This window comes from Gorilla gorilla, chromosome 5 (assembly GCF_029281585.2).
Source record: "Gorilla gorilla gorilla isolate KB3781 chromosome 5, NHGRI_mGorGor1-v2.1_pri, whole genome shotgun sequence".
NCBI lineage: Eukaryota > Metazoa > Chordata > Mammalia > Primates > Hominidae > Gorilla > Gorilla gorilla.
In genome coordinates, this window is record NC_073229.2 from 60,573,510 (window position 1) to 60,596,320 (window position 22,811).

Below are 22,811 nucleotides of genomic sequence, written 5' to 3' on the forward strand. Positions count from 1 at the left end.
TATTACTATCTCCATTTTACAGATGAGGAAACTTAGGTGAGAGAAATTTTTAAACTAGGCCAAAATCACGTGGCTAAAAAATGGCAGTGATAAAACTGGAGAGAGAGAACTCTAAACCATTAGGCTGTATAGTACTGCCTGTAATCAACTGGGCAATGGTTTTACATGGTTTAAGGAGAGCTACTTTACCCCCTTAATATATGGGTCTCTAGATAGAGATACGCTAATTTCTTGTAGATCTTGTGGACTGGGCTATGTTGCTTTTATTGCAAAAGCATTGATTGTGAGCAAACTATATTCAAAATAACTCTGCTAGGCTCTTAGAGAATTTAAGTATGGAGATGATGGTCTGGCATCCTTGAGGAGCTCCCTATCCAGGAGGGAACATAAGAGAAACATATTAGGTTGAATCATAGGAGACTGCCATTGAATATTCACATGGGAAGATCTCACAGGGCTTAACCTGACACATAACTAAAATAAGGCAGTACAGTTGAATGTATTGAACTCTCATTATGTTTCAGACACCATGCTAAACATTTTACACTAGTTCCTGAACGCTTAAAATAACTCTCAGAGGTGGGTACTATAATCATCCCCATTTTATAGATGAGGAAGTTGAAGCCTTGAGTGGTGAAATGACTTGCCCAAAGCCACACACCTGGTAAGTGACAAAATTAGAATTTGAACCCAGGTCAGTCTGAATACAGAGCCAGTACACTTAAACCTCAGAATATAAGTACGTCTATACGTACAAATAAAAGTATATACCTTATTTATGCACACCGATAATTTAAAAAAATTTGTTTCACAAACACTCTATAGAACACTTACTAACTCTTCTGGTATGTGTTGGTATTTCTGTGATCTGGATACATCTGATCATGCATATCACTACTCAATCTCCAGCATTTTCATTCTCCACTTCTGAGAATGTTTAACAACCAAGGGGAACATTTGGAGGGAAAAAAAGAAAAACACTTTCACTTTTCATTGTTATGTGGACACTGGGCCTGTTTATTTGGAGGTCCAAGCATGTGTTAGAACATTTCAATTATATTTCCATCCTCTTTTTTTTTACTGTCCAGTTGCCTTTCTTTCTAAGTCACATACACAGATGGGAATCATAGGAGTGGCCATTTTATTGTACGTAATTAAATTGTAGAGAATACAATTAAAGCTATTTGCATATAGTAAAGCCATTTTAAGAACTTTCCTCTTAAAAAGTTTTCTAATCTTACATTCACTACCAAAATCCTGTCTATATAAACTATAATTTTAAATTTTAATATACGAAGCATATCCCTCATTTAAATGAAGTTTTGTAATAATCTGGGGAAAAAGTTGTTTTTGTTTTGCCATATTATTAAATAATTACAATTTTGGTTGTACCTGGAGAATCTGAAATTCTCCTACTGTGTCCCAGTATTTTGTAAACTCCTCCAGACTTAAAATTAGGTTGGACAACTGGCATTCTCAAAGTAGGTCTTTACTAATTAGACAGTTGTCCCCTCTGTACCACACCACTGGACTCTAATGTTAACATTGAAACAGCAAAGACTGCTTGTTCCAAAGATCCTTTTCAGGCCTGACAGAGGGTGAGTTTTGGGGTCAGCCAGACTTGGTTCTCCTGTCTGCCCTTATTAGACTGATGTTCCCAGGCAAATTGCTGAAACTATCCTATTGGGAACCTCATTTACAAAATCAAGATAATTAAACCTTATTCTTCGGGTTTGAGTGAAAGTTCATATGATAATGTGTATAAGTATCTAGCATAGTGCCTGGTGGCACTTAGAAGACCTTCAATAAATGTCAATGTTCTTGTATTTGGACATTCTCTTAAAAAAGCCTGCAATGCCCTAAGCTCTTTATGAGTATATAAATTCAGGTTTGTTAGGTTATTTTTTAAAGTCAGATTTCGGTTTCCTTGCAATTCTGGCTGACTTGAGAGGATAGCTTTCCGAAATCCATTACTATTTTATTGGAGGGCCCAGCACTGTGGCTTACACCTGTAATGCCAGCAGTTTGAGAGGCTGAGGCGGAAGGATCACTTGATCCCAGGAGTTCAAAACCCAGGGGGCAACAAAGCAAGACCCTGTCTCTTGTTTTTTGCGGGGTCGGGGAGGGACGGAGTCTTGCTCTGTCGCCCAGGCTGGAGTGCAATGGCGCAATCTTGGCTCACTGCAACCTCCACCTCCTGAGTTCAAGCAGTTCTCCTGCCTCAGCCTCCTGAGTAGTTGGGATTACAGGCGCCTGCCACCACGCCTGGCTAATTTTTTTTTTTTCTGTGTTTTTGGTAGAGATGGGGTTTCGCCATGTTGGTCAGGCTGGACCCATCTCTAAAAAACTAAAAAAATTGGCTGAGTGTGCTGGTGTGCACTTATATTCCCAGCTACTAGGAAGGCTGAGGCTAGAGGATTCCTGGGGCCCAGGAGTTCCAGGCTGTAGTGAGATATGATCATGCCTCTGCACTCCAGCCTGAGTCACAGAGGGAGATCCTGTCTCAAGAAAAACACACACACACACACACACACACATATATCATTGGAGCTGTGGAGCAACAGCTGTAAAACTTGCTTGGTGGGTCCTAATTGCAATGCATAATATATGGACTCTTGAAATGTAATTCTTAGAAATGGGTATTATAATTACATCCCAGCCAATCCAAAGGCAACTTAAAACATGTTTAAAAAATTTTCCAAGCCAATTAGAAAACTGGTTGGTCCAACCATCAAGTGTAGAAAAATATGCTAATTTATGCAAAGATTACTGTTCCAAGAAGCCCTTGGCTGCATTTGAAGCAAAATATCTGAGAAAACACCTCAATGATACTGTGTAATACTAAATCACTGAATGTATTTTTAAGGCACATTTAAATATAAAGCATACATTATGAATGATAGAATGGCAGTACCAGAACAAGATATAGTGTTTTTCTTTGTTTGTTTTTTGAGACAGAGTCTTGCTCTGTTGCTCAATCTCAAGCGATTCTCGTGCCTCAGCCTCTCTGTAGTAGCTGGGACTACAGGCGCATGCCACCATGCCCGGCTAATTTTTGTATTTTTGGTAGAGACGGGGTTTCACCATGTTCACCAAGCTGCTCTTGAACTCCTGGCCTCAAGCGATCCTCCCATCTTGGCCTCCCAAAGGGATTGCAAGCGTGAGCCACTGCACCCAGCCAGATCTTTTTTATTATTTTTTAGAGACAGGGTCTCACTCTGTCAGCCTGCCCATAGCTCACTGCAACCTCCAACTTATGGGCTCAAGCAGTCCTCCTGCCTCAGCCTCCCCAGTAGCTGGAACTACAGGCATGTGCCACACATACCTGGCTAATTTTTAATTTTTTTTTTAGAGATGGGATCTCGCACCATGTTGCCCAGGCTGGTCTCAAACTTCTAACCTCAAATGATCCTCCTCCCTCAGCCTCCCAAAGGGCTAGGATTACAGGCTTGAACCACTGTACCCTGACTAAAAAGATCTTCTGTGTTGAATATGACAACATTGTATGCTGGCCCCAACAGATTTAATTTATGCAACATAGTCCAGTTACAGTATCCTTATATATGCAAGAAAGGTGTACTACCATTACATTTTTTTTAATGCTTAAGGGGATATAGAAGCCATACAATAATTTCACTTAAATAATTTTAATCTAGAGAGAGTTTTATTGAGAACTCACCAAATATCTGGGAGAGATGGGCTTGAGCCATTTGAGAATAGCTACTCCATAGGCAGAGCAGCTGAGCATTCTGTTTATCAGCAGGATCCTATTGCTATATGCATTACAAATGAATTTTAAAATAATTTATAACATTTCTTAGGCTTAATATGTATTTTTTAAAACCTGAATTACATTCTGTACAATTCACCTTTTACCTATCCTTGATGTTTATTTAAAATAAAAGACAACAAAACCCCTAGTATATTTTGTGGGCATTTGTAGTTAACCTAGACTACCAAGGCACCTGCTCCCACTCCAGGCCACGTAATGTTGTTGTTGTTGTTTTGTTTTGTTTTTGTTTTTGTTTGAGTCTTGCTGTGTCGCCCAGGCTAGAGTGCAATGCGCGATCTCCGCTCACTGCAACCTTTGTCTCCCGGGTTCAAGCGATTCTCCTGCCTCAGCCTCCGGAGTAGCTGGGATTACAGGAGCCCACCACCACGCCCAGCTAATTTTTGTATTTTTAGTAGAGACAGGGTTTCACCATGTTGTCCAGACTGGTCTCGAACTGCTGACCTCAGGTGATCCACTCGCCTCGGCCTCCCAAAGTGTTGGAATTACAGGCGTGAGCCACCGCGCCCGGCCTGGGCCACATAATCTAAATACTTTGGATACTAGATGGTTTACAGAGAAGTTTCAACAATGAGATTTGAGATTAAAAATGAGTGGTAGTTATACTTGGACCAAAGAATGTTAAAAGATTGACTAGCTCTCTTTTAAGAATGAGGGGGTTATGTAATGAAAATTCCGCAAATATGGAGATAAAAGATATCTACATAAAGAGAAGGCAGTAGAAAATGAATGTTTTGAGAGTGATTTACTCTGCCTCACCTTCCTTTTAGTCACTTAAGTTTTTTGTTTTCCTTTTTAATGTTCACATACGGGCTTCACAGGTAAGGTTTCAAGAATTTTGGAATGGACAAAGAGTGTTGCAAAGGAAAGCTTAGTACATTTGAAAGTTAGGATGAACCAGTTATTTGCCTAATAACTAAGTTAAAAGTGGTTTTGGTTTTTAAAAAGCATATGCAAAACGTATTCACTGAGGCTTGCTCTAATTAGAGTTCTAAACAAATCTTGTAGGGTTTTTTTTTTGTCTTTAATCTCCCCCCTTCCCGTGTCAAGTTAAACTGGGTGTGTGTGTGTGTGTGTGTGTGTGTGTGTGGAGAGAGCCTGCAAGAGAATTAGCACGCATCTCGTGGATCTTAATTTTTTTAAAGCCAAATAAAACTGTTTCTTGAATAAATCAATACATTTATGAAGTTAAAAAGAATCCCAAAGGAAACAGGAATGAACATCCTTGCAGCTTGATTTTCCAAAAAAAAAAAAAAAATTTTTTTTTAATTAAAAAAATCCTAATCTCCACATTTTTTGCCAGGCGAGAACCGAAGTTTGGAGGTAGACGAGCAGGCGAGCAGTTTGCCCGGGCGCAGAGCATGAAGGCCGGGCGGGCGCGGGGAGCGGGCGCCCGCCGCCCGGCGCGGGGGTGAGCGAGAGAGAGAGCGGAGCGCGTGTGGCCGGCGCCGCTCGGCCGGGAGCTCCCGCGCTCGCGCCCCGCGCCCCGCGCCCGCCGCCGCCGCCGCCGCCGCCCCTGTTGCGATGGCGCAGAAACCCCGTTGACAAGGCACTGCTTTTTCATGACGGTGAGTTTCCCTTTGAGTGTATTATAATTTTGTGATAAAAATTTCAAGGAGAAAAAAAAAAAACACACAACCTCCTTCCTCTGCCTCTTTCCTTCGGGGAGGGGAAAAGCGAGGGAGGGGGGGCTGGAGATCTGTCTCCAGACTGAAAAGAAAGAGGAGCAAATTAAACACCGAGTTGCCAAAACCAGGATATTAGGTTTCAGCCCAGAGAGCTATTGGCTAAGGCTGTGTTTTTTTTTTTTGGGGGGGGGTGGGTTTGTGGGTGGGTGATGGTGGTGGTGGGTGGATGTTTAATGGACACGGAGAAAAGGGGAATCGAGTGTTTATGCCTTTCCCAGTGCTGCCGGGGCCCCGGGAAGACCAAGTTCAGTGTCTCGGGCGGGGGCGCAGGCGGGCAGGGGGCGGCGAGGCCGGGCCGGGGGCGCCTCGGCGGGGTGGGGGCCCGGCGCCTTTCTTTTTCCTTTTTTTTCTTTTCCGCGGATGCAAATTTCTGGAGCGGGGAGAGGGAGAGCCCGGGAAGGGGGTGGCGTGGCGGTTGGTGGTGGGGAGGGGAGGGGAGGGAAGCCTTTTAATGACTCATTGATTGAGCCGGTTTAAAATTAGTTGTGTGCGCGAGTGTGAGTGTGTTTTCCGCCCCCCGGAGCCGCCGGGAGCCGGGAAGGAGGGAGCAGGGCTCGGCGAGGGGAAGACGGCGCGGCGGGGCCGCGAGCAGGGGGCAGGGAGGGCCTGGAGTGACGGCGGGCGAGGAAGAAAAATAAGCTTTTCCAATCTCCTCCCCTCTGTTTTCCCCCCCTCGTTTCTTTTCTCTCTCGGAAGCTCTAGGGTGTGAATCACATTTTCTTTCTTCTCGGCAATAATGGACCCCGCGTCTGGGGAGGGGGAGGGGAGAGGGTGGGGAGGGAGGCGGCGGAGACGGGGTTTATTTTTCATCCTGGCTTCCCCATTCCCGCCGCATCTGCGGGCGGCCGCGGCGAGGATAGCAGGTCCGGGGTGCGGCGAGGAGAGCAGGTCGGGGGTGCGGCGGGGAGAGCTCGGGGCCGGCGAGTCGCCCCGGCCCCGTTCCCGCTCCCGCTCCGAGCCCGCGGTGGCGGCGCGCACCTGCCGCGGGACTGCCCCTTCCCATCCGCCTCGCTGCCTTTTCGAAGCACCGCCGAGGATCCGCGGCCGCATCCGGCCGAGCCCCCAGCCGCGCGGAGGACCGGCGGCCCAGCCGGGCGTCTCCTGCGAGGCCCGCGCTGTTCGCCGCGCCGGCCAGAAGAGATGTGCGGCTGGGACGGCGCATTTTTGGCCGAGTGCGCGCGGGCGTTATGCTGTTCGCGCCCCCCGAGTCGTCCCAAATGCGGGATATTGGGTGGGGGGGGTGCGGTTGGAAGGCGCTAAGATGGCGCTGGGCCTGGCCTGTCGCCAGGGCTGGTGGCGCAGTTGCTCGGCAGGCGCCATCTTTCTCGCGGCGCGGGCGGCGCCCTCCGAGGACATCTCGCTGACCAGGGCGCCGCGAGGCCCGGGGCTAGCGGGAGCCGAGAGCAGGGTGCTGAATTCTGGAGATGGGACCGGGGTCGCGCGGCCTTCTCCTTCCCCACGCCCCCAGACCCAAAAGACGAGGCCGCCGGCTCGGAGCGGGAAGGGCTGGGGCCAGCTTCTTCCTCCTAACCACTTGTTTGTGATGGAAGAAGGGGACTGGGGGTCGAGCCTCGCGGCTGATGGGTTCCCTCCCTGACCCCGCACCCCCACTCCTCCCAGTCGAAATTGGAGGTGAGGCGCTCCTGCCATTTTCTCTCCTGCGGTCTGAGAGTGGACGCCTTTGTCTTCTCTGGCTCGGCGTGGGGGCAGGGCATTGAGCCTTTTCCTTAATTCTTCTTCAATTATTGAAAGTAGAGTCCAACCAGGTTACAAAACTAAAAAAAAAGAGTCCAGGACATTGTCTGTCTGCCTTCCGGTAGCATGGTTCTCTGTGGGTACCCTACGCTTCGTTTCTTAGTTTTACTCTAAAACAACCCTGAGGAGACATTTACTAGTTGTCAGATTACGGGAAGGTGATGGGTTCCAGTTTTTTGAAACTTTTTTTGTTGGCTTTCATATTACTTCAAATGGCAGTGAATTAAAACAGTTTCTTAGAACTCTAATCTGAAAAGTTAAATAAGCTTTAAAACAGTCTGAAACTCTTCTAAAAAGCAAAACTGCATTATTAAAAGCATCCATGTAAGTATCTGTTGGTAGTATCTATTAGAGATGGGGGAGGGGTTTAACTTTTACATTGTTATTGAAAAGAGGGGAAAGGTCTATAAAGCTCTGATCTCTCTAGAAGTCCACATACATGGAAAGTAAATAGTTAATTTCTAGTGTAGAAAAATAACAGTGGTGCCAGTAGGTGTGTCCTTGTGTTTATAAATATACATAGTGGATGTTTTAGACCATTTAATGAGACCTATTATATATTGAATACCTGCTGTATGCCAGGAACTGTGCCTGATGCTTTGTATAATTTCTATTATATCAGCCCAGAAATAGTGATTTTATGATCTGTCTACCGGGGAATGAACTAACGTTCATAGAAGTATAGTAATTGTTCGAGGTCTTGCAGTTTTAAGTAGTAAAGTTGCCATTGGATCACAAAAGCTGTGTTCTTCCCCCTACACCTGTGGTTTCCAAATGTGAGCATCAGAATTAATTTGGGAGATGTTTTTAAATAGAGATTTGTAACATCACCTCTTCCACCATCATTTGCTAGGGCCAATTGGGTCTTTTAATAATGTGTCAGGCACTCCAACTTCTTGATGTTCAATATTGACATTCTGGCCCACCCTGCACCCGCTATATCCAAAGATCTAGTATTCCAAAGCTCTCCAGGTGATTCCAGTGACACAGACACACGTTTGGACTGTCTTGTACTATGCTATGCACTGTTCTGCTCTTTTTTGAATTGGAACATGAGAATTGAGGTCCATGTAATTTTGAGTTTCAGTAGTTTTTTGCTCACATTAGTCTCATTTTTATTTTTCCTCTTCTAGCTGCCATTTATCAAATCGAAATTATTTCCTCAGAGAAAAAGGTTTAGGTATCCTAAGACTTTAAAATCTCAGTACATTTTTTAAAGTATATTGTCTCATTCTATCGAGAAGTTATACGACATACAGGCTTCTAGGTCTAGCCAGGCCATCTAGTTTAGTCAAGACAGCTGTGTAACAAACATAGCCTTGAGGCCTGGCACGGTGGCTCATGCCTGTAATCCCAGCACTTTTGAGGCTGAGGCGGGCGGATTACCTGAAGTCAGGAGTTAGAGACCAGCCTGTCCAACGTGGTGAAACCCCGTCTGTACTAAAAATACAAAAAAGCTAGCCGAGTGTGGTGGCAGGTGCCTGTAATCCCAGCTACTTGGGAGGCTGAGGCAAGAGAATCACTTGAACTGGGGAGGCAGAGGTTGCAGTGGCCCGAGACCCCGCCATTGCACTCCAGTCCGGGAAACAAGAACGAAACTCCCATCTCAAAAAAAAAAAAGAATTGAATCCAGGATTGATCCAGAAATTGAGAATAGGGTAGAAAAGACCCTGATACAAAGACCTGAAGATAAATCCTTAAAAGAAAAGATTGTTTCCTGAATTTTGAATTGTGGACATATCTTATGGGTTTTGGGAAGCAGGATGGTCAAGTTATGTGGAATCTAATAGCAGAATATGGATAAAAACACAGGTCAGGGCCAGGCACAGTGGCTCACACCTGTAATCCCAGCACTTTGGGAGGCCGAGGTGGGCGGATCACGAGGTCAGGAGTTCGAGACCAGCCTGACCAACGTGGTGAAACCCCGTTTCTACTAAAAATACAAAAATTAGCCGGGCTTGGTGGGCACATGCCTGTAATCTCAGCTACTCAGGAGGCTGAGACAGGAGAATGGTTTGAACCTGGGAGACGGAGGTTGTAGTGAGCTGAGATCGCGCCACTGCACTCCAGCCTGGAGACAAAAAACACAGGTCAGGAAGAAGCATCTAGAGCAAGTGATGAATAGATGACCTTACTAAAATGAGAAAGAACCAAGTCAGTGATGAAATCATTAATTTCTCTGGATTAAGGATCATGTATTTTATTTTGTGCTTTCTCTTGTTGATTCTTCTCAAATCGTTGTGTTTAGTAACTGCTAGGGAGAGTAGTTTAAAACTTAGATTTTTGATGCAGATGTCAGAATTATACCATCTTTGCATATGTCCACATTGGAAAATTTTTGTAAGGAGCATCTGTTGGATACCTCTGTGCAGTCTGTGTCCAGTCTAGACCACTAGGTGGGTGGAGTGACTTCCAGTTTTTGAAGGGAAGTCACTTCTGGTTTTTCTCCCCTTGTTTTTTATGGTAAATGCCAAAGTAATTATAATCTTTGACTAGACTAAAATCCAATAAAGCTTGAAATGAGGGGGAAATCTAAAATAAACCTGCTTAGAGGGAAACAGTAGCTTATTTAACCTTTATTGGAATTTTAAGACCGGCAAGATCTCTGCACTCATGAAATTTACGGTATAGTGGGGAAGGACAGAAAATAGTTAAAAAATCAAGATAATGACAGATTAAGAAAAAATATTAAGTGGCTGGTGGATCTAAAAGAGTATGTTGGGAATGACCATTTTGGCTAGTAAAGGTCAAAGAAAGTCTTTTCGCAGAGGTGATATTTGAGCTGAGACGTGAAACATGAACTTGTGCTAGCCATGTGAAAAGCTGGGGAGACATTCCAGACCTGGGAACAAGTTCAAAGACCTGGAAGGCTGGTTGTTAGACTGGAGAGAAGGCTCCTCTGAGCAAGGGGAGAAATTATGAATAGGGTAGGAATGAGATGGAGTTGGAGAGATCCTATAGGTCGTCTTGTATTACTCCATAGGGGGATTTTTGGATTTAATTCTAATGGCAATGAGAGGGGTTTTAATTTGGGCAGTGATAATGTTTTTAAAAATAACTGGCTATTTAGAGGAAGAGAGGAAACAGGGAAGTTAGGAGGCTATTGTAGTAGTCAGCCCAAGATCGATAGTATCTCAGGCAAGTAAAGTGGCAGTGAGATACAGCAGAGTAGACAGCAACTTTTACATATGTATTTTGGAGATGGAATCAGAAGGATTTGCTTAATGGGTTGGCTGTGGAGGGAGAGGGAGGAATCAAGGGTGCCTTCAGGTTGCAGGCTCCAGCCTTTGGCTGCTGATGGTACCATTTGCTGGTTGGAGAAGACTGGAGGAGGAACAGGTGGAGAGGGGTGGGTAGCAAGAGTTCTGTGTAAATACTTGGGAGACATCCAAGCAGAGAGTTAAGTAGGCACTGAATATTTAAGTTGAGCTGAGGGGAGTGATCTAGACTGGACATAAATTTTGGGAGTCACTAGTATACAGATGGCATGTCATGGAACTGATTGAGATGGTTTGTGGCCTTAAGATCAAGCCCTACGAGACTGATTTGAGTAATAAAACTCTGGTCTCCCACACAACCAGCTCTGTGTGGGGAAAAAAAACAAGCCCTAAAACACTAACAACGGCTAAAGCTTGGGCAAAGGAGACTGAAAAGGTTCAGCTATTAAAGTGGGAGAGTATTTTATTATTTTCAAGAAAGAGGGAATGGTCACCTCTGTCAAATGCTGCTGAGAAGTTACACAATGAGAATAGAGAAATGTCTATTTGGATTTGACAACATGATGGTGACTGTTTTGACAAGTGGTCCAAGCCACATTGGGATGCTTCGAAGAGAGAATAGGAAGTGAGGTGAATATCGACAGCTCGTTAGGGAAATTTTGCTGCTGTAAAGTGGAGAGAAGCAGCTTAGTGGCTTCAGAGGGAGATGGGGTCAAAGAAGAGGGCTTTTTTTTTTTTTTAATTTTTCTTAAGACAAGATGTCACTCAGTCATCCAGGTTGGAGTGCAGTGGTGCAAATTACGGCTTACCACAGCCTCAACCTACTGGGCTCAAGTGATCCTCCTACCTCAGCCTCTCCTGAGTAGCTGGGACCACAGGTGTGCACCACTGTAACCCAACTAATTAAAAAAAATTTTTTTTATAGAGACAGGGTCTCCCTGTGTAAAGAAGAAGGCTTTTCTTTTAAACAATGGGAACTAGGTAGGCTAATGAGAATATTTAATAAAGAAGGTGAGACTAATCCAGAAGAGAGACCAAGACTACCAAGGGAGCAGTATTTTTTTTTTTTGGAGACAGTTTTGCTCTTGTTGCCCAGGCTGGAGTGCAGTGGCGCAATCTCAGCTCGCTGCAACCTCCACCTCTTGGGTTCAAGCAATTCTCCTGCCTCAGCCTCCCAAGTAGCTAGAATTACAGGTATGCACCACCACACCCAGCTAATTTTGTATTTTTAGTAGAGACGGGTCCACCATGTTAGCCAGGCTGGCCTCGAACTCCTGACCTCAGGTGATCCACGCACCTAGGCCTCCCAAAATGTTGGGATTATAGGTGTGAGCCACCATGCCTGGCCGGGAGCAGCATTCTTAAGGAATTCAAGACATAGGAAGAACGCTTGCCTTTGGTGGGAGCAAGACAACGCAGTGTGGCAGAAGACAAAGAATGGGGGCACAAGTGCAAGGTGAATTGGAGGTAGAATATAGGACTTAACTTTCTGACGGCTTCTGTTTTCTCAGTGAAGTCTGAGGCAAGGCCAGTGACTTAAACAAAGAAGGGGTAGTGGATGATTTCAGGAAAGATGGACACTTCACCTTGAGCAACAGGACAAGGAACTGAGTAACTGGGAAACAAGGTAGTTTCAATGCTGGGCATTGTTGAATCCCTCGCCATGGCTTGGGGCCATGAATTTAAGGTGAAACCAGTCAGCTGAGTTAGTTGTGTGATTTTTTTTTTTTTCTCCTAGCAACATTCAGCTGTTACGAGGGCAGCGAAGAGCAGGCAGGTGATCAATTCACCCAAAATTCGTGTTTTGCCCTGCAGGTTTGACAGAGGAGAAGCAGTGCCAGAGGCTTGAGAGTAGTTGCAAGGGGGTGATTTTCATGGTGAACCTTGAAATGTTAGCTGAGTAGGAAAGCAAGAGAAGAATCAGAGTGGGGGCCATGAAAATCATTACTGGCTTAAAGTGAGTTAATGGGCGCAGAGTTTCAGTTTGGGAAGATGAAAAATTTCTAAAGCTGGATAGGGCTCTTGGTTTCACAGCAATGTGAATGTATGTAATGCCACTCAACCGAACACTTTTAAATATTTAAAATTCAGTAACTCTATAGAGAAATAAAGGGTTTTCCCAGTCCTGGAAAAAAATGGTTAAAATTGTAAATCTTACATATATTTTACCATAGTAAAAAAATGAATTAGGCTGGGCCCATGGCTCACACCTACAATCCCAGCACTTTGGGAGGCTGAGGCAGGCAAATCGTTTGAGGCCAGGAGTTCAAAACCAGCCTGGCCAACATGGCAAAACTCATCTCTACTAAAAATACAAAGAAAATAGCCAGGCATGGTGGCACACACCTGTAATCCCAGCTACTCAGGAGGCTGAGGCATGAGAATCGCTTGAACCTGGAAGGCAGACATTGCAGTGAGCTGAGATCTCCCCACTGCACTCCAGCCTGGGTGACAGAGCTAGACTGTCTCAAAAAAAAAAAAAAAAAAAAAAAAAAAAAAAAAAAAGAATGAACACTTAAATATTTGTGGCAGATAGAGGTGTTATTTGCATATGGAAGAAAATTGCTTTAGAAGTGAAATTTCAGATTACTGAAACTAAGGAGAAAGTATCTCTTCTTATCATGGTACCAAACTTGAGGGTGCATAAGTCACCTATAGATGTAGAGATTCTAGTATAGGACCTGGGAATATTACATTATTTGCTCCCATGTTCTAAGCCTTTAGCACAGCATTCAAAACAAGTTGAGCACTCAGTAAACATTTGCTGACTCAGTACTTGGAGAACCTAGGTAGAGTAGAATGATGGGAATCAAAAGGAAAACAGTATTCTGTTAGAGATCAGCAATACCTTACACTAGTAGAGGGATCTGTGAGAAAAAGAATCAAGACCATTGAATGTGTGGCAGCTTATAGCATTTGACATTCTGATCTGTGCAAGTGATGAGAAAAAAAGTCTGATTACAGAACAGGGAAGGAGAGAAATAAGCATTGAGTTTCGTTTTTTGTTTGTTTTTGAGACAGGGTCTCACTGTTACCCAGCCTGGAGTGCAGTGGTACAATTGTAGCTCACTGCAGCCTGGACCTCCTGGGATCGAGGGATTCCCCCAACCTCAGCCTCCCAAGTAGCTGGGACTATAGGAATGCAACACCATGCCCAGATAATTTAATTTTTTTTTTTTTTGTAGAGACAGGGGTTTCTCTTTGTCACCCAGGGTGGCCTCAAACTCCTGGGCTCAAGCAGTCTTCCCACCTTGCCCTCCCAAAGTGCTGGGATTACAGGCGTGAGCCACTGCATCCTGCCGAGAAAATCATTTTTTATTTAAACAATGTCAAATGGAAGTATGTAGTACCCCCCACCTTCTTTTCCCCTTTCTTTCGTCTTTGAATCTGCTGTCATTCCCTTTTTCATGAGTTTTCTTTGCTCCCCAAATAGGCTAAACAATAACTGTAAAGTGAGATTAGAGAAAATAAGAATGGAGTAGATGATGGAATTCAAAATAGCTGTCTACATTCTTCATTGAGAAAGATAGCTTTGAGTTAAAGGTGAGAGGAGCAAATCTGGGGAAAAACGGGTGGAACAGCATGATTTAAGTAGCATACCAGATGCGTTTCTGCATGGCATGGCTCTTGCTTGATGAATAATGTTCTGTATAGTAGAAGAGGAAAATACAGTGAGTGAAGGAGCTGGCAGAAGGTGGGCTGGGGGAGTTGGGGAAGAGTGAAATGAGTATGGAGAGGTGAGAGAGCTGACTGCAAAGGCATGTGGGGTGTGGACTTTAAAAGGAAAGCCCTGAGGTGGAAATCACTAGCATGGTGCCTGGCTACAAGCAGAGGGAGCTCAGGACTTGACTGTGCTGGGGGTGGCCTGCCCTTTTGTAGTGCAGTTGAGGAGAGCTCAGGGGCTGTCAGAATGCTGTGTGGGAAGGTGGAGGAAGAAAGAGGACCTGGGAGCAGCAGCTTTGTTCTGGTTTGTTGTTGTTTTCTCTTCCCTACCTCGTATGTACTCCCACTCAGCAAAAGATCCTGAGACCTCTCTGTACCAGATCTTCTTATACCCAGGTTCTCCTTAATCCCAATCAACTTTAATCTATAAAGTTACGATTTGTTTACTTATAAATTTATTTTTAATAAAGTTGTGAAACCGAACATGTTCTGTTTTTGTGGGTTATTTGGCTCTCTATCTTGCAAACACATTAAACACTTTAACATTACTTAAAATTAAAGCCCTGAGTCTGAGAATGTGAGAGAATAAGATATGAAAGAGATTGCCTTTCTAGAAATGGTTTATTTCAGTTGAACCCAAATCCAGGACACTTTTTTTCATTAGGAGTTGAACTTTGTGTCCTGGCCTGAAATGGAAACATTTTCACAAGGAAGAAGATGAGGGGGAAAAGAAATAATATTTGTTAAACCTTCACCTTGTTTGAGACCCTGATGGGTTCTAATGGGTTTGGTTTTTGTTTTTGTTTTTTGAGATGAGAACTCACTATGTTGCACAGGTTTGTCTCAAACTCCTGGGCTCAAGCGGTCTTCTCACCTCGGCCTCCCAAAGTGCTAGGACTATAGGTGTGAGCCACTGCACCTGGCCTCTGATGGGTTTTTAGTAAATACAGTCATGTGTCATTTAATGACAGGGATAGGTTCTGATGAATGCATCGTTAGGTGATTTCATCGTGTACAACAAACACCATAGAGTGCTCTTACGCAAACCAGTATGGTATAACCTACCACACACCTAGGCTATATGATATAGCGTATTCCTCCTGTATTGTAAACCTGTACAGCATGTTACTGTACCTGGATACTGTAGGTAACTGTAACTGTATTTGTGTATCTCAACATATCTAAACATGGTACAGTAAAAATATGATACAAAAGAAAAAAATGGTGCACCTATATAGGGCAGTTACCATGAATGAAGCTTGGAGGACTGGAAGTTGGTCTGGGTGAGTCAGTGAGTGGTGAAAGAATGTGAAGGCCTAGGACATTACTGTGCACTACTGTGAACTTAATAAACACCATACACTTAGGCTACATTAAGCTTATAAAATATTTTTCCTTTCTCAATAATAAGCTTAGCTTACTGTAACTTTTTTTCTTATGAACATTTTTGGTTTTTTTCTGAGACAGTATCTTGGTCACCCAGGGTTGAAGTCCAGTGGCGTGATCATAGCTGCAGCCTCCATCTCGTGGATTCAAGCAGCCCTCTCACCTCAGCCTCTGTTGAGTAGCTGGGATTACATGCATGTACCACCATGCCCAGCTAATTTTTTTTTTTTTTTAATGTAGAGATGAGTTCTCGCTATGTTGCCCAAGCTGGTCTCAAACTCCTGGCCTCAAGCAGTCCTCCTGCCTCAGCCTCCCACAGTGTTGGGATTACAGGTGTAAGCCACTCCGCTTGGCCTAGATTTCATTTAACCCTGAGACTTTTTAGAAGTGCAAATAAGTATATTTAGAAATTGATGCTGAGTGTGGTGGCTTATGCTTGTAATCCCGGCACTTTGGGAGGCCGAAGTAGGTGAATCACTTGAGGTCAGGAATTTGAGACCAGCCTGGCCAACATGAAGAAACCCCATCTCTACTAAAAATACAAAAATTAGCCAGGTGTGGTGGCAGGTACCTGTAATCCCAGCTATTCTGGCGGCTGAGGCACAAGAATTGTTTGAATCTGGGAGGCGGAGGTTGCAGTGAGCCAAAATCGTGCCACTGCACTCCAGACTGGGCGACGAGAGCGAAACTCTCACAAAAAAAAAGAAAAAGAAAAAAAAGAGAAAGAAATTGGCTGGCTCGTTTATTTTATTTATTTTTTGAGATGGAATCTCACTCTGTTGCCCAGGCTGGAGTGCAGTGGCACAATCTCAGCTCACTGCAAACTCCACCTCCCGGGTTTAAGTGATTCTTATGCCTCAGCCTCCCAAGTAGCTAGGATTTACAAGCGCATGCCACCATGCCCAGCTAATTTTTTTTTTTTTTGAGACAGAGTCTCGCTCTGTTACCCAGACTGGAGTGCAATGGCGTGATCTCAGCTCACTGCAAGCTCCGCCTCCCAGGTTCATGCCATTCTCCTGCCTCAGCCTCCCGCGTAGCTGGGATTACAGGCCCAGCTAATTTTTTTTTTTTTTTTTTTTTTTTTAGTAGAGACGGGGTTTCACTGTGTTAGCCAGGATGGTCTCAATCTCCTGACCTCATGATCCACCCGCCTCGGCCTCCCAAAGTGCTGGGATTACAGGTGTGAGCCATCATGCCTGGCTGCTAATTTTTGTATTTTTAGTAGAGATGGGGTTTCACCAGTTGGCTAGTCTGGTCTCCAACTCCTAACCTCAAGTGATCCACCAGCCTTGGCCTCCCAAAGTGCTGGGATTACAGGCGTGAGCCACCGCGCCTGACCAGGTTGGTTTATTCTTATTTTCCATTTGTATTGTGATTCTCCAAATCTGTGAGAGTTTTAGGATGGAGAAATCTGTGAAAGTCAACCCCTTTTCTCTAGGTGTAATCACACAACATGAAGGTTTACAACTGGGATGGTTTTGGAGCTACTTCTATGCATAGACCTCAAGATGACCTTTTTTTTTTTTTTTTTTTTTTTTTTTTTTGAGACAGGGTCTTGCTCTGTTGCCCGGGCTGGAGTACAGTGGCCCCATCTCAGCTCACTGAAGCTTCACTAGTAGCTGGGACTACAGGTGCACACCATCATGCCTGGATAATTTTTGTATTTTTGTAGAGACAGGGTTTCCCCATGTTGTCCAGGCTTGTCTCGAACTCCTGGACAAGATGACATTTTTATTTTTATTTTTATTTTTAAAATGTAAAACTATGTTACTTGTTTATCTTTATAAATCAGATTAAAAGAAAAAATTTGAGACAGGGGCTCGCTGTGTTGCCCAAGCTGGTCTTGAACTCCTGAGCTACAGTGATCTTCCTGCCTCAGCCTCCCAGATAGCACGGATTACAGGCATGAGCCACCGCTCCTAGCTACTATAAATCTGACTTTATATGTCACATGATGTACCTAGAATTTATTTTTTTACAGCATGTGATAGAGATAAAGCAATCTGACAGTTAATTTCAAAAGAGAATAATACAAAGAAAAATGACATTTGGGTAACCATGTTGTTTAAAAAAAAGGCTCAAGTGCTTTAACTTAGAAATGCAGAACATATTCTGTTACATAAAATACTTAATGCCGGACAAAATTCACTTACTCTTGTGTGTGTGTGTGTGTGTGTGTGTGTTTGGCTGTGTACCCATGACCTTGAACTCCTGGAGTCAAGTAATCCTCCTGCTTCCCCTGCCAAGTAGTTGAGACTACAGGTGTACTCCACCATGCCTGGCTCTATTTTATATATTTTATGAGTACTAACATATTATTCTCTGTTCTTTTTTCATTTGAATTGTCAAGTTTTAAGGTTAAGCTAGACATATCAATTAAGAACTTACTGTAAGTGGCCGGGCACAGTGGCTCACGCTTGTACTCCTAGCAGTTTGCGAGGCCGAGGTGGGTGGATCACTTGAGGCCAGGAGTTCGAGACCAGCCTGGCCAACATGGTGAAACCCCCTCTCTACTAAAAATACAAAAAAAAAAAAAAAAAATAGCCGGGCGTGGTGGCGGGTACCTGTAATCGCAGCTATTCAGGAGGCTGAGGCAGGAGGATTGCTTGAACCCGGGAGGCGGAGGTTGCAGTGAGCCAAGATCACGCCATTGCAATCCAGCCTGGGCAACAAGAGCAAAACTCCATCTCAAAAAAAAAAAAAGAAATTTACCATAAGTCATGCAAGAGTCTATTTACTGATCTCCCCACCAATACTCACAAAGAGAATTACGCATGAACGACAGTCAAGGTAACTGAAAAGATCTACATCTATTGTTAGAAAGTTGTCTAACTTGTTTTCCAAAACTTTCTGCTATTAGATTTAAAAACGTGACAAAAGGCCAGGTGCGGTGGCTCACACCTGTAATCCCAGCACTTTGGGAGGCCGAGACTGGTGGATCACCTGGGTCAGGAGTTCAAGACCAGCCTGGCCAACATGGTGAGACCCCGTCTCTACTAAAAATATAAAAATTAGCCGGGCATGATGGTGCACGCCTGCAATCCCAGCTACTCAGGAGGCTGAGGCACAAGAATTGCTTGAACCTGGGAGGTGGAGGTTGCAGTGTGCCGAGATCGTGCCACTGCACTCCAGCCTGGGCAACAGAGAGCAAGACTCTGTCTCAAATAAATAAATAAATAAATATCTATAAATAAAATGTGACATAAAACCTATTTCACATTGTTTTATTTCTGTCATATATTACCTAAATTCCCAAGATATAATTATTATTTAATAGATGTTCTATGTTTCAAATTACCTTACTATCAAAAATTACCTTGAGCTTGACTCTCAAGCATATCTTTAGGACATAAGAGGCTGTGAAAGTCACAGAATAAATATTTTCAGAGCATGATGTGGATTTTGTATAATGTATATGCACCTTTAAAATATGTTCCATTCTTTTAAGATTAACTTTTAAAATTAAATGTTCTAATATTTTTCTTACATCATATTGCTTTCTAGAAGGTTTCTTTTCTAAGCGGAATGTCTTGTTTTGAAAATTCTTACCATAACTATCTACTCTGAAATAAAAAGGCACTGCAGTGATATTTCATCATCAAATATTTATTAAATGCTAAATTGGTGTAAAGCATTTGGAGGGCACAGGAACACATAATCTAGGCAGTTGGATCATATGTACACACAGAAAACTACACAACAGTGTATGGTAAGTGCCAAATGATTAGTACAAGCAAGAGCAAAGGAGAGAGAACCTTTGACTGAGGTGGTGTGAGAGCATCTCTTCATTTATCCATTCAGGAAATATTATTGAGCACATAATGTGTGCCAGGTGCCATTCTAGGCTCCCAGGATGCTGCAGTGAGCAAAAGACCAAAGCCCTGTTCTCTTGGGAAAGACAGACAATAAACCTAAGTAGACTTTGTAGTATGTTATGGGGTAAACATATAGAAAGATAGGAAGACGGGGAGTGCTGGGGTGTGAGAAGATTGTCTGGTAGGTCATGATTGTCTTTGAGCAGAGTCTTGAATAAGCCTTAAGCCTGAGGATATCTGGAGGAAGGGCATTCCAGGCAGACAGCAGCCAGTGCAAAGGGTCTAAGATATGAGCATGCATTTTGAGTTCTGGGCGTGGCAAGGTAGCAAGGGCTAGAATCAAAAGGGATCAGAGAGGCTGGGGAGCAGAGCAGTTGTGTAGAACATTACGGGTGTTCACAGTCGAGCACATAAAAGAATTTTGGTTTTTACATGGGAGGAAATGAAGGTTCATTGGAGAGTTTTGATTTCTGTTTTAAAAGGGTCACTTCTGGAATTTGGGTTGAGAATAGATTCTAGACTATAAAAGAGCAAAAGCGGAGACAGCCAGTGGGAGATGATGATGGCTTGGACCAGAGAGATGGTAGTGGAGGTGGTACATGTTGGATTCTGGATTTTTTTTTGAAGGTAAAGCCAGTGGGATTTCCTGACACATGCGATGTGGGTATAGGATAATGAGCTGTCGGCCGGGTGCGGTACTCACACCTGTAATCCCAGCACTTTGGGAGGCCAAGGCGGGTGGATCACCTGAGGTCAGGAGTTCGAGACCAGCCTGACCAACATGGAGAACCTCATCCCTAATAAAAGCACAAAATTAGCCAGGTATGGTGGCGCATGCCTGTAATCCCAGCTACTTGGAAGACTGAGGCAGGAGAATCACTTGAACCCGGGAGGCAGAGGTTGCAGTGAGCTGAAATCGTGCCATTGCACTCCAGCCTGGGCAACAAGAGCGAAACTCTGTCTCAAAAAAAAAAAAAAAAAGAGCTGTTAAGGGTTACATGTAGGAAATGGAATTTGAACTGGAGCCTAAAGGAAAAGGAAGATTTTGTTGACCAGGAAAAGATACATAAGCAGAACTTATGTATAAGATACATAAGGAAAAGATACATAAGCAGAACTTATGTATAACTTATAAGAGGAACTTAGGTGGAAAAGAACCAATTTAGGTTGGGATTTTATTAGAGAGGCAGACAGTAAGGAGACTTCTTTGTATGAAGTGAGAAGTGGAAGGCTGGGAAGGGACCTTGCAATCAGTTTGTGAAATGCAGTAAATGTAAGACCAAAGTATTTGAATTTTCTTTTATATGTTAAAATCCTAAAGGTTTTCAAGCAAGGAGTGATTTGACTTAAAAAGGAAAAAAAAAAAATTATAGTCAGTAACAGCTTTGGAATCAGACCTATCTGAGTTCTAGCATCTTGCTGTAGGTAATGCCTTGAGTGAGTAACTTCCCTGAGGGAGTGTGCCTCAGTTTCTTCCTCTGGATAGAGGACTTACCTTTCAGAGGGAGTTTGAAAGGATTAAGTGAGATCATGCATATAAAGCATTAACATAATGCCAACCCATTTGGGTCTCAGCTATCACTGTTTTTTTTAATTATTAAATTGTTATAGGCCTGGTGCAGTGACTCATACCTGTAATCCCAGCACTTTGGGACGCCAAAGCAGGTGGATCACCTGAGGTCAGGTGTTTGAGAGACCAGCCTGGCCAACATGGTGAAACCCCATCTCTACAAAAATTGCAAAAATTAGCCGGGCATGGTGGCACGTGCCTGTAATCCCAGCTGCTCCAGAGGCTGAGGCAGGAGAATCACTTGAGCCTGAGAGGCAGAGGTTTCAGTGAGCCACTATTGCATCACTGCACTCCAGCCTTGGTGACAAAGTGAGACAATGTCTCAAAAATAAATAAATAAAATGGTGGACCCAGATATGGAAAAGAATGATATCATGCCCTTCGCAGAAACATGGATGGAGGCAGAGGTCATTATCCTAAGTGAACTAACTCAGAAACAGAAAATCAAATACCACATGTTCTCACTTATAAGTAGGAGCTAAACAATGGTACGCATGGACATAAAGATGGAAATAATAGACACTAGAGACTTCAAAAGGGGTAGGGAGGGAGGGAAGTGAGGGTTGAAAATTACCTATTGGGTACAGTGTTCACTATTTGGGTAATGGGTACACTGAAAGCCCAATCCCCACCAGTATACAATATACCCATGTAACAAATATGCACATGTACTCTCTGAATCTAAAATTAAAATAAATCTAAAAAAGAGTCACATAAACCAGAAAAAGAAAAAAAATTTTTTTTAATTAGAAAAAAAAGGTGGGCCAGGCATGGTGGCTCACACCTGTAATCCCAGTACTTTGGTAGCCCAAGGCAGGCAGATCACTTGAGGCAAGGAGTTCGAGACCAGCCTGGCCAACGTGGTGAAACCCCGTCTCTACTAAAAGTACAAAATTAGCCAGGTGTGGTGGCAGGCACCAGTAGTCCCAGCTACTCGGGAGGCTGAGATAGGAGAATCGCTTAAACCCAGGAGGGGGAGGTTGTAGTGAGTTGAGATCAAGTCACTACATTCCAGCCTGGGCACTGTCTCTAAATAAATAAATAAAATCAGAAAAAAAATTGTGTAGTGTTTGCATATAACCTACACAAATCCTCCCATATACTTTAAATCATCTCTAGATTTGTTTTAATTTTTATTTTTTATTACTGCTCCTTGCGGAGCGTGGCTACCCCATAGGCAGCATGCCCAGAGTAGCCAGTCATTTCTAGAATATTTACAATATCTAATACAATGTAAATGCTATGTAATAGTTGTTAGACTATATTGTTTTAAAATTTGTATTATTTTTTATTGTTATATTGTCATTTTTTTTTATTTTTCCTAAATATTTTCAATCTGTGGTCATTTAAATCTGGGGGTGCAGAACCCATGAATATGGAGGGCTGACTATATTAACAGTGCCTGGAAATTTTTTACCCAGTAGAAATATGTATTAGAGACAAGGTCTCACTATATTGCCCAGGCTGGACTTGAACTCCTGAGCTCAAATGAACCTCCTGCCTTGGCCTCTCAAAGTGCTGGGATTACAGGCAGGAGCCACCATACCTGGCTGAAATATTTTTATATCACATTATATTAGCAGCTATCTTGAAATATTACTGTCTTCCAAATGAGGGTAGTTATTAGATTCACCACTAAATCTTTTTTTTTTTTTTTTTTTTTTCTGAGATGGAGTCTTGCTCTGTCACCCAGGTTGGAGTGCAGTGGCGCGATCTCAGCTCACTGCAGCCTCCGCCTCCTGGGTTCAAGGGAGTCTCCTGCCTCAGTCTCCTGGCTGGGACTACAGGCACGTGACACCACGCCCGGCTAGTTTTTTGTATTTTTAGTAGAGACGGGGTTTCACCGTGTTAGCCAGGATGGTCTCGATGTCTTGACCTTGTTTGTGATCCGTGAGCCTCAGTCTCCCAAAGTGCTGGGATTACAGG

At 43.6% G+C, this 22,811-nt stretch overlaps 1 protein-coding gene across 6 annotated transcripts in view; it reads left to right on the forward strand.

The window, feature by feature from the left end:
• Positions 1-22,811, forward strand: part of BICRAL (BICRA like chromatin remodeling complex associated protein) — a 118,261-nt gene that overhangs the window by 30,210 nt on the left and 65,240 nt on the right. For 5 of the 6 annotated variants that reach the window (XM_055389664.2, XM_063707610.1, XM_055389658.2 and 2 more), the window contains exon 2: positions 5,094-5,358. The gene's annotated coding sequence lies outside the window, so the exon portion shown is untranslated. Of the gene's footprint in view, positions 1-4,876; positions 5,359-22,811 lie in introns of those variants that run through there. The other variant, XM_055389662.2, reaches the window with a different exon arrangement.